The sequence below is a fragment of the Arachis ipaensis genome, chromosome B3, assembly GCF_059453495.1.
Source record: "Arachis ipaensis isolate K30076 ecotype BB chromosome B3, ASM5945349v1, whole genome shotgun sequence".
Lineage (NCBI taxonomy): Eukaryota > Viridiplantae > Streptophyta > Magnoliopsida > Fabales > Fabaceae > Arachis > Arachis ipaensis.
In genome coordinates, this window is record NC_142438.1 from 64,965,701 (window position 1) to 64,977,871 (window position 12,171).

Below are 12,171 nucleotides of genomic sequence, written 5' to 3' on the forward strand. Positions count from 1 at the left end.
TCTGTTCAGAATTCTCTGTCTGTTGCTGAGAAGATGATGGAAAAGGCTTGCTATTGCTAAACCTATTTCTTCCACCATTATTATTGAAGCCTTGTTGAGGCTTCTGTTGGTCCTTCCATAGGGTTCTCCCATGTAATTCACCTCTGCTATTGCAGGGTTTTCAGGATCATAAGCTTCTTCTTCAGAAGATGCTTCTTTAGTACTGTTGGATGCAGCTTGCAATCCATTCAGACTCTAAGAAATCATATTGACTTGCTGAGTCAATATTTTGTGCTGAGCTAATATGGCATTCAGAGTATCAATTTCAAGAACTCCCTTCTTTTGAGGCGACTCATTGTTCACAGGATTCCTCTCAGAGGTGTACATGAACTGGTTATTTGCAACCATTTCAATGAGTTCCTGAGCTTTTGCAGGGGTTTTCACGTGAAGAGATCCTCCTGCAGAATGGTCCAATGAAATTTTTGATAACTCAGACAGACCATCATAGAATATACTTACGATGCTCCATTCTAGAAGCATGTTAGTAGGACACCTTTTGATCAGTTGCTTGTATCTTTCCCAAGCTTCATAGAGGGATTCTTCTTCCTTCTGTCTGAAGGTTTGGATTTCCACTCTAAGCTTGCTCATCTTTTGAGGTGGAAAGAATTTGGCCAGGAAAGCACTGACCAGCTTATCCCAAGAGTTCAGGCTATCCTTAGGTTGTGAATCCAACCATGTTCTAGCTTTGTCTCTTATAGCAAAAGGGAAAAGCATAAGCCTGTAGACCTCGGGATCAACTCCATTGGTCTTGACAGTGTCACAGATTTGCAAGAATTCAGCTAAAAACTGATGAGAATCTTCTATTGGAAGTCCATAAAACTTGCAATTCTGCTGCATTAGAGAAACTAATTGAGGCTTAAGCTCAAAATTGTTTGCTCCAATCATAGGAAGTAAGATTCTTCTTCCATAGAAGTTAGAAGATGGTGCAATAAAGTCACCAAGCATTTTCCTTGCATCTCCACCATTGTTATTATTTTCGGCCATGTCTCCTTCTTTTTCGAAAATTTCTGTCAGGTTTTCTCCAGAGAGTTGTGCTTTAGCTTCCCTTAGCTTCCTCTTCAGAGTCCTTTCAGGTTCAGGGTCAGCTTCAACAAGAATGTTCTTATCCTTGTTCCTGCTCATATGAAAAAGAAGAGAACAGAAAAGAAGAGGAATTCTCTATGTCACAGTATAGAGATTCCTTTATGTGAGTAGAAGAAGAGAAGAATAGAAGAAGGAAAATAGAAAAACTCGAACACAGAGGAGAAGAGAGGGTTCGAATTATAAGAAAAAGAGGAGTGTTAGAAGATAAATAAATAATTAGAAGGAGATGAGAGAGGGAAGAATTTGAAAATTAAATAAAATAAAGTAAAAATATTTTTGTTTTTATTTTAAAATTAAAGTTAAAATTTGAAAATTTAAAAAGAAAAGTGAAAATAAATTAAATTAAAATTTAAAATAATTAGTTAATTAAAAAGGAATTTTGAAAAAGAGGGTGGTGATTCTCGAAAATTAGAGAGAGAAAATTAGTTAGGTAGTTTTGAAAAAGATAAGAATCAAACAAAAAGATAAGATTAATTGAAAAAGATTTGAAAATCAAATTTGAAAGGGTGAGAAGTTAGAAAAGATTTTGAAATTGATTTTGAAAAAGATATGATTGAAAATCATTTTGAAAAAGATTTGAATTGGAAATAAAAAAAAGATTTGATTTTGAAAATTGAAATTGATTACTTGACTAACAAGAAACTAAAAGATATGATTCTAAAATTTAAAGATTGAACCTTTCTTAATAGGCAAGTAACAAACTAAAATTTTTTTTTGAATCAATCACATTAATTATTAGTAAAGATTTCAAAAAATATGGAATAAAATAAGAAAAAGATTTTTGAAAATCAATTTGAATTTTCGAAAATATGAAAGAAAAATGAAAAAGATTTTATTTTTTTTAAAAAAATTTTGAAAAGATAGGATTTTTTTAAATTGAAAATTTGACTTGACTCATAAGAAACAACTAAATTTTAAAAAGTTTTGAAAAAGTTAACTCAAATTTTCGAAAATTTATGAGAGAGTAAGGGAAAAATATTTTTTTTATTTTTGAATTTTTAATGAGGATAGAGAAAAGCACAAAAAAGACACAAGACATAAAAATTATGAATCAAAACAAGAAAAATATGCAAGAACACTTTGAATGTCAAGATGAACACCAAGAACACTTTGAATGTCAAGATGAACATCAAGAACATGTTTTTTGAAAATTTTTAAGAAAAGAAAAACATGCAAGACACTAAACATAAAAATTTTTAATGTTGAGACACTAATAATTCTAAAATGCATATGAAAAACAAGAAAAGATACAAAACCTGAGAATGCAAAGATCAAACAAAGAATTTCATCAAGAACAACTTGAAGATCATGAAGAACACATAGATGAGTTTTTCGAAAAAAATATTTAGTGAAAATTAAAAATATGCAATTGACACCAAACTTAAAAATTGACACAAGACTCAAACAAGAAACATCAAAATATTTTTGGTTTTTATGATTTTGTAAATTTTTTTTATTTTTCAAAAATTAATTGAAAAAAGAAAAATAAGGATTTCAAAATTTCTAATGAGAATTCCAGGAATCATGCAATGTTAGTCTAAAACTCCGGTCCAGGAATTAGACATGGCTTACTAGCCAGCCAAGCTTTCAGTGAAAGCTCCGGTCCAAAACACTAAACATGGCTAATGGCCAGCCAAGCTTTAGCATACAAATCAGGCATACAACAGCTGATCAGATGGGAGTCCAAGGGCTCTTGTGATGATAAGTTAAAACCTCGGTCCAAAAGATTAGACAAGGCTTCACAGCCAGCCAGACTTCAACAAATCATCATGAAACTCTAGAATTCATTCTTAAAAATTCTGAAGCCATAGAATAATTTATTTTTTGAAATTTTTTTTCGAAAATAAGAATAATAAAAACAAAAAGATTAAAGTTAAAATAAAATTACCTAATCTGAGCAACAAGATGAACCGTCAGTTGTCCAAACTCGAACAATCCCCGACAATGGCGCCAAAAACTTGGTGCACGAAATCGTGACTGTTCATTCCTTGGTAACGGCGCCAAAAACTTAATACGCACGTTCATAATTCTTAGTTCTTTTTCACAACTTTGCACAACTAACCAGCAAGTGCACTGGGTCGTCTAAGTAATAAACATTACGTGAGTAAGGGTCGATCCCACGGAGATTGTCGGCTTGAAGCAAGCTATGGTCATCTTGCAAATCTCAGTCAGGCAGATTCAAATGGTTATGGGATTTAAGATAATTAAAATATAAATAAAATATAAAATAGGATAGAGATACTTATGTAATTCATTGGTGAGAATTTCAGATAAGCGTATGGAGATGCTTTGCTCCCTCTGAATCTCTGCTTTCCTACTGTCTTCATCTAATCATTCATACTCCTTTCCATGGCAAGCTGTATGTTGGGCATCACCGTTGTCAATGGCTACATCCTGTCCTCTCAATGAAAATGGTCCAAATGCGCTGTCACCGCATGGCTAATCATCTGTCGGTTCTTGATCATGCTAGAATAGGATCCAGTAATCCTTTTGCGTCTATCACTACAACTAGCACTCGCGAGTTTGAAGCTCGTCACAGCCATCCCTACCCAGATCCTACTCGTAATACCACAGACAAGGTTTAGACTTTCCGGATCTCAAGAATGGCCGCCAATAATTCTAGCCTATACCACGAAGACTATGATCGTAGATCAGGAGGCTAAGAAATATGCATTCAAGCTTGTTTTCATGTAGAACAGAAGTGTTTGTCAGGCACACGTTCATAGGTGAGAATGGTGATGAGCGTCACATAATCATCACATTCATCATGTTCTTGTGTGCAAATGAATATCTTAGAGAAGAAATAGACTTGAGTTGAATAGAAAAACAATAGTACTTTGCATTAATTCATGAAGAACAGCAGAGCTCCACACCTTAATCTATGGTGTGTAGAAACTCTACCATTGAAAAGACATAAGAACAAGGTCTAAGCATGGCCGAATGGCCAGCCTCTCTGATCTAAGAACTAAACATCCAGAGATTTAAAAGTGGTCCCAAACACCCTGAATACAATAGTAAAAAGTCCTATTTATACTAAACTAATTACTAGGGTTTACAGAAATGAGTAAATGATGCAGAAATCCACTTCCAGGCCCACTTGGTGTGTGCTTGGGCTGAGCATTGAAGCTTTCACATGTAGAGGTCTTCCTTGGAGTTGAACGCCAGTTTGTAACTTGTTTATGGTGTTTAACTCTGCTTTGCAACTTGTTTCTGGCGTTTAACGCCAGAATAGGGCAGAAAGCTGGCGTTAAACGCCAGTTTGCATCATCTAAACTCGGGCAAAGTATGGACTATTACATATTTCTGGAATGCCCTGGATGTCTACTTTCCAATGCAATTGAGAGCGTGCCATTTGGGTTTCTGTAGCTCCAGAAAATCCATTTTGAGTGCAGGGAGGTCAGAATCCAACAGCATCTGCAGTCCTTCTTCAGCCTCTGAATCAGATTTTTGCTCAAGTCCTTCAATTTCAGCCAGAAATTACCTGAAATCACAGAAAAACACACAAACTCATAGTAAAGTCCAGAAATATGATTTTTATTTAAAAGCTAGTAAAATATATTAAAAACTAACTAAATCATACTAAAAACTATGTAAAAATAATGCCAAAAAGCGTATAAATTATCCGCTCATCAATGATCAAATCTAAACTATGACTCCCCCCCTTGACTCCTCTTGATTTTTGCATGTAATAGGATTAGAAACTGAGTTGGATTTGGGCCTGGGAAGCCCAGAATTTGCCCCCAGCGTTTTCACTTTAATGAAGTCATGTGCGAGCATCGATGCGTACGTGTGAGTCGCTTAACATTTTACGTTCCACGCGTACGCGTCATGTACGTGGACGCATCGCCATGCGACTTCAATTCCACGCGTGCGCGTCTGCTATGCGTGCACGTCGATGAATGCATCCCAAATCCTTGATTTTCCATGATTTCTCCACTTTGCATGCTTTTCTTTTCATTCCTTTGATCCATTCCTAGCTTTTTCAACCTGATGTCACTAACAAACACATCAATTCCAAACAAAACAATATTTTACAAAAGAAACTACGAAGATATACTATATAATATGCAATATGGCCTTCATGTCAAGTTGTCAACACTAAGTTAAAAAAAGAGGTTTTTGAGAAGAAGCCTACCTCAGAACCCTCAAATTTGATATACTTCACTTGATTTAATTGTTTTAGAAGTAGAAAAGCATGAAGTCGTGTTTGTGTGTCCTTCTCACATTTCCACAGAGTGATATCAGCAAAAGCATTATGAGCAGACAGTGGATCTACCAGTGTAATACACTGTGATATAAAACCATAAGCACAGTATCTGAATCTTTTCAAATATGAAGCAGAAACATAGATTGGACAGCTACTTGGCTTATAAGATGCAGATTCAGCTTCTTGTTTCATGAAAAAACTAAAGAATACCACAACCAATAACCTTTTACACCATGGAAACCAATTTTCAATATGAAACTAATGGCAATGCCATGGCTAATCAAATGTTCTTGAAACATCAAAGTAACAAAGAAGTTAGGCATCAGAACAAGACAAAGAAAGAAACATTAACAAATTCAAAAGATCAAAATTCAGCAATTATTATATAAGATTCAAAGAAAATGGCAACAAACAGAAAGTGATCTTCAAGTTTTGTTCAAGAGCTGAAACTATACAACAGAAGCAGTTAATAAACCAGGCAGAAAACAAATCATCAAATCATCAAAATCGGTGACAACAAGCTTAAACTCTTTATTTGAGGAAAATCATCAAACACGATGTTTGCATGTAATATAATCACAGAGAGCATCTAAGAAATCAAGCAAAATAGAAAATAAATAATCAAATTAGCAGTCTATTACAGAAAATTAGTGTAATATGATGTAGAAAGCATAAAAAAACCCAAACCTTAATGAGAGATTCGAAGAGAATTCAAAGGGAATTCGCAGAGAGAAGCAATGCGAACATGAACTCGAAGAAGAGAAGGAGACCAATCTTCCGTTTAGGGTAACGGTGGCGCCGGCACAGCTCTGGTGGCGGTGGCGTTGGTGAAGTCTCACTGATTTAGGGACAAAAACAAAGCTCTGCTAAGGTTTTGCCATTTCCTTCTTTCAGAGGGAAATGAAGAAGAAGCTGAAATCTGTATTAAATAACAGGGGTAATTTAGTCTTTTTGTTTCATTATATACATTCCATTCCCATTGGAATGAAAGATAACCAGGGAAGAGATGGGAATTAAATTGGTGGTAATTCAATTCCTTGGAATAAAATATACCCAGGAATGATTTTTTAGATCTTGAACCAAACATGGAAATAAATCATTCCCATCTCAGAATTCCTGGGAATATACTTGCATTCCCTCCAACCACACACCCCCTTATGGTATTTTGAATCCTATTTTCTTCTACTTTTTCCCTTGCATGCCTCTTTTTCACACCACTTGCAATCCATATGTATTTGGGATTATCATTCACAATTGTCATCATTCCAAGTGCTCTTTAATTTGGTACATTTATTACTTGATGCTTGAGCTATGCTTCTCATGCCTGTTTTTGCATGCCATAGACACTCCTGCATCTCATTGTTATGAATTGCCTTTTTGCTCTTAATTGATATCTTACCTACATGTTGTAGCTACCATGTATTTAAGCTATTTTCTTCTCTTTGGCATTCATTATCACTTGGAATGTCTTCCATCCGGTTCTTTAGTTATCTATATTTAATATTCTTCTTTATCTTTCTTTTTTAGACATGGGTACCAAGAAAGGAAAAGAGAAAGCCACTGACAAGACACCGGCAAGGAGAGGAACCAAGAGAGCTCCGGCCAAAGCGCTTCCATCTACAAGCATAAAGCCTCCAACAAAGCGGGTGAAGAGGATCATTAAAGTTGATAAATCAGAGAAAGTCTTCCCCACACGGGACTCCACACGGTTCACTAACCGTTATTGCGAATAGATGTTCCCCATCCTAGCCGAGAGGAACTACAACAATGAGCATCTTCTCATTGTCCCAACACACTTTGTTGATTTTGTGGAGCCCCGACTTGAGAGGAGACAGTGGGGATTTTTGAGGAGGCAGCCGCGGGAGGCCAACTTATCATGGGTGGTTGAATTCTACTCCAACTTCTACTCTTCGTCAGAAGCAAGTCCCTGTCTCTGAGAGTGCCATACAGAGAGTACTGGATCTTCCACCTAGTTTAGAGGGCTTGGATGCATATCAAGAGGTCTCTCTTAAACGCCAGATGTATCAGTTCGACTGGGCCAATGTTCTTGGAGTTATAGCCCAACCTGGCAGCACCTAGATCTATGGGCCGTATCGGTCAAAACCTAAGAGCATCTCAGCCAAGTCACTCACCTTGGAGACTCACGTGTAGGCACAGATTATGTTCCACTATCTATTTCTGAGCACTCACGAGTTGACCTTCACAGCAGATGATGAGCGAATATTTTATATGCTTTTTGGGGTTAATTTCATATAGTTTTTAGTGTGTTTTAGTTAGTTTTTAGTTTATTTTCAGTAGTTTTTAGGCAAAATTCATATTTCTGGACTTTACTATGAGTTTGTGTGTTTTTCTGTGATTTCAGGTATTTTCTGGCTGAAATTGAGGGAGCTGAGAAAAAATCTGATTCAGGCTAAAAAAGGACTGTTGATGCTGTTGGATTCTGACCTCCCTGCACTCAAAGTGGATTTTATGGAGCTACAGAACTCCACATGGTGCGCTTCTAATTGCATTGGAGAGTAGACATCCAGGGCTTTCCATAAATATATAATAGTCCATACTTTGCTCAAGGATAGATGACGTAAACTGGCGTTCAACGCCAGTTCCATGCTGCTATCTGGCGTCCAGCGCCAGAAACAAGTTACAAGTTGGAGTTCAACGCCAGAAAAGGATCCAAAGCTGGAGTTGAATGCCCAAAACAGCCCTATGCACGTGATTAGCTTAAGTCTCAGCCCCAGCACACACCAAGTGGGCCCCAGAAGTGGATTTCTGCACCATCCATCTCAGTTTACTCATTTTCTGTAAATCTAGTTTACTAGTCTAGTATTTAAAGAACTTTTAGAGACTTGTTTTGGATCTCATGACATTTTAGATCTGAACTTTGTACCTTTTGACGGCATGAGTCTCTAAACTCCATTGTTGGGGGTGAGGAGCTCTGCTGTGTCTCGATGAATTAATGCAAGTATTTCTGTTTTCCATTCAAACATGCGTGTTCCTATCTAAGATATCCATTCGAACTTCAATATGAATGTGATGAACGTGACAATCATCATCATTCCTCCATGAACGCGTGCCTGACAACCACTTACGTTCCACCATAGAATGAATGAATATCTCTTAGATCTCTTAATCGGAATCTTCATGGTATAAGCTAGATTGATGGCAGCATTCAAGAGAATCCGGAAAGTCTAAACCTTGTCTGTGGTATTCCGATTAGGATTCAGGGATTGAATGACTGTGACGAGCTTCAAACTCGCGAGTGCTGGGAACCTGCATATGATTAGCCGTGCGGTGACAGCGCACCTGGACCCTTTTCACTGGAAGGATGGATGGTAGCCATTGACAACGGTGATCCCCCAACACACAGCTTGCCATAGGAGGACGTGCATGCGTGAATCAGAAAACAGAGGAAAGCAGAATTTCAGAAGACAAAGCATCTCCAAAACTCCAATGCAAACGTGGCCAGCGATTTTAGAAGCCTTGTGGGCCCAATCCAACTCATTTCTGATGCTATTTAAGCCAAGGATTGAAGGGGAATCAACATACTTTTCATACTTTACTTTTACTTTTAATCATTAGTCATAGTTTAGTTTTAGAAGTAGTTAGAGTTAGAGAGAGAAGCTCTCTCTTCTCTCTAGAATTAGGATTAGGAATTAGGGTTAGATTAGGATCTCATAGTTCTAGGTTTAATTCAAGTCTCCTTCTACTTCTACCTTCAATTGATGATTGCTACACTTTGGTTCTTCTCTCTATCCCTATTCTCTTGTTGTAATTTCTCTTATTTTGTTTCTAGGTTTTGTAATCATGATACTCTTGTTCTCTTTATTTTCTTTCAATAATGCAATTTGAGGTAATTCATGATAATTGTGATTTCCTTGATTGTTGTTGTTAATTCTTTACATTCAATTGTAGTTAGAATTCATTCTTGTTGTGATTGACTATACTTTTCTTTTGTGCCTTCCAAGTGTTTGATTAAATGCTTGGAAGAATTTTAGACTAGAATTTTATGTTCTTGGCTTGAGAAGGTAACTTAGGATTTCTTGAGTCACTAGTGTCCAATTGATTGATAGTTGATAGCCATTAACTCTAGCCTTCATTAATCCAATTAGTGGAAAGCTAGGACTTATGGACTAGGATTGATATAACTCACTTGACTTTCCTTTGTTAATCGATTTAAGGATGACTAAGTGGGATTAATCCTTGCAACTACCATACTTGTGGCTAGTGATAATGATGAAGACCCTTGACAACCAAACCTTGCCAAGACCATTTTGTGAATAAAGTTTTCCTACCATTTACTATTCACCTTCCTCATCCAAAACCCCAAAATAAACAAGTCCATAACCAATAACAAGAACACTACCCTGCAAGTCCTTTGAGAGACGACCCGAGGTTTAAATACTTCGGTTTATAGATTTTAGGGGTTTGTACTTGTGACAAAAAAATTTTTGCATGAAAGGATTATTGTTGGTTTAGAGACTATACTTCAACGAGATTTCATTTGTGAAATTCTAAACCGTCAAAAATCCGTTTATCAACGACCCAGTGCACTTGCTGCTTAGTGGTATGAGTTGTAAAAAGTGTGATTTACAATTCGTGCACCAGCAGACATGGCTGTTCTTCTCTGGTGTATCCTGACAGAGCAACCTCTCAACCTGCCCCCGACACATCCGGCAAGCAATGGAACATGTACATATTCCGGGTAACCTGTCTTTCCCCGCCTTGGTTTTAGATTTAGTCTCCATAGCAGGTGTGTTCTATCGGGCTAGAAACACGAAGGTCATGATCCCTAGGGCCGAGCAGTACGTCCCGAATGGGAAGTACATCAGACTCCCAGTTCCCTCTGCGAGCCGGCCTGCACGCACATCTTTGGATACTCCTCCTCCTTTTACTCCACCATCATCCACACCACCAGCACCACCCATCCATCAGATGTTCCTTTAGATCCTTGAGCGGTTCGACCGGTAAGACCGGGGGTTGGAGCAAATGGAGCGCCGTAACAAGCGCCGATACAACTACCTGAAGGAACTCATAGTTGGTACACACCCACCTCCAGAGCAGAAAGACACTCCGGACTCTCCTTCATCCAGTAGCACAAGAAGCCATGGCGAACCAAACAGCGGAGGCGATGCTTCCAGCCCTACCTTGCTCCTTACTGATGGCACGGAGGACCGTGCCAAGCCTTAAGTGTGGGGAGGTCAGTCGTTGACTTCCAGAGGTAACTTCTCTCTTTTAACACCAACATTTTTAGCTTTTCTTTTGTTAGATAGGATAGATTGCATAATAATAATTATTTGCATGTATGTTTTGCTTAGTTAAAGTAATGAGTTTCTTTTCAAGACAGTTTTTATAGTATTTCACTAATTTAAATTGAAATTTGTGTTAAACTTGTTTGAAGATTGTATTTGGAACATAATTTATTGCTAAGAACACACAACTTGTGAGATTTTGAGCTTGATTATATGGTTACATTATTTAACCATGAATTTTTATTCTTGTGGGTTTTCTTCTCTATGATTGCAATCTTTACTTTGTTCCATTCTATATGTCCAATGTCTAGTGTATTTACATGCATACATATGATTGAGGTCATCATTTGTTATTAGCTCACTTATCCCAAACAGCCTACCATTTCAATTACCTTTGTTTGCCACTTTGAGCCTTTTAATCCCATTTGTTCTTTATATTACCACATCACTAGCCTTAAGCAGAAAAACAAGTAATTACCTGATTTGAATCTTTGGTTAGCTTAAGATAGTGTATTAACTAAGTGTGGGGAATTATGGAAAACCTGGGTTAATAGGAATGTGTTGTGTTTTTACTTTATTTAAATATTGGGAATTTGGGTGCCTACTCATGTGAAACCAGAAAAGCCATATGCATTGAAATGTTATGTTTGCTTTAATCTCCAAAAAAAAAAAATTCAATTTTACAGCATAAATAAATAAATAAATAAATAAATAGGGGACAAAAATTACCCCAATGTTAAGTTTAATAAAAGATCAATGCATATGTGGTGAAACTAAAGAAAAAAATTTTGATACATGAGTATGTGATGTAAAAGTGGGAATTTCGGGTAGTTAGGCATGATTTTAGAATTACATAGTGTGTGTGTGTTAGGTGAGAACTTAGGCTAGTCAAGGATTCAATTTATAGCTCAATTGGCCATACATATATCCTCACCCCGACCTTAGCCCCATTACAACCTTGAAAAGATCTCATGATGTTTGAATTGGTATACTAAACATTTGTTGATTGGTTAGATGAAGAACAAAATTTTAGAAAGCATAAATAGAGAAGAGTAGAGTGATCAACTCTAGACACTTGAGAGATTAGAGTGCATATACACTACCAGTGAGGGTTCAATGCTTGACTCTATGTTCCTTGCTTTCATGAGCTGTCTTCCTACAAGTTTATTTATCTTTTATTGTATGATTTGAATTAGTGGAATCTGGTTTATGTTTGTCTTGGAGAACTTGTTTACTTTTAATCAAGTGGACAGAAACATCTTATCATATAGTTGCATTAATATATAGGTTGCATTGCATGAGTTTTACTTTCCCCCATTCATTCTTTTTATCTCCTTGAGTTTAGCATGAGGACATGCTAATGTTTAAGTGTGGGAAGATTAATAAACCACTATTTTATGGTTTATCTTGTGCTCAATTGAGTGGTTTTTATCAAGTCCTTGCACACTTATTCATATGATTTGCATGATTTTACAATTCCGTCCCAATTTTATTCTATGGTTGAAAACTTGCTTCCTAGGCCTTCAAATTGTGTATTTTAGTTCCCCTTTATACCATTCGATACCGTGATCCGTGTGTTAAGTGTTTTCGGGCTTT

General features: G+C 36.8%; 1 non-coding gene across 1 annotated transcript; it reads left to right on the forward strand.

Annotated features, from left to right (window-relative positions):
- The first annotated feature begins 513 nt into the window (after window positions 1-513).
- On the forward strand, window positions 514-621 carry LOC148570930 (small nucleolar RNA R71). Its single transcript, XR_015908568.1, has one exon. It is a non-coding gene; the product is annotated as a small nucleolar RNA R71 (small nucleolar RNA).
- The last annotated feature ends 11,550 nt before the right edge of the window (window positions 622-12,171 follow it).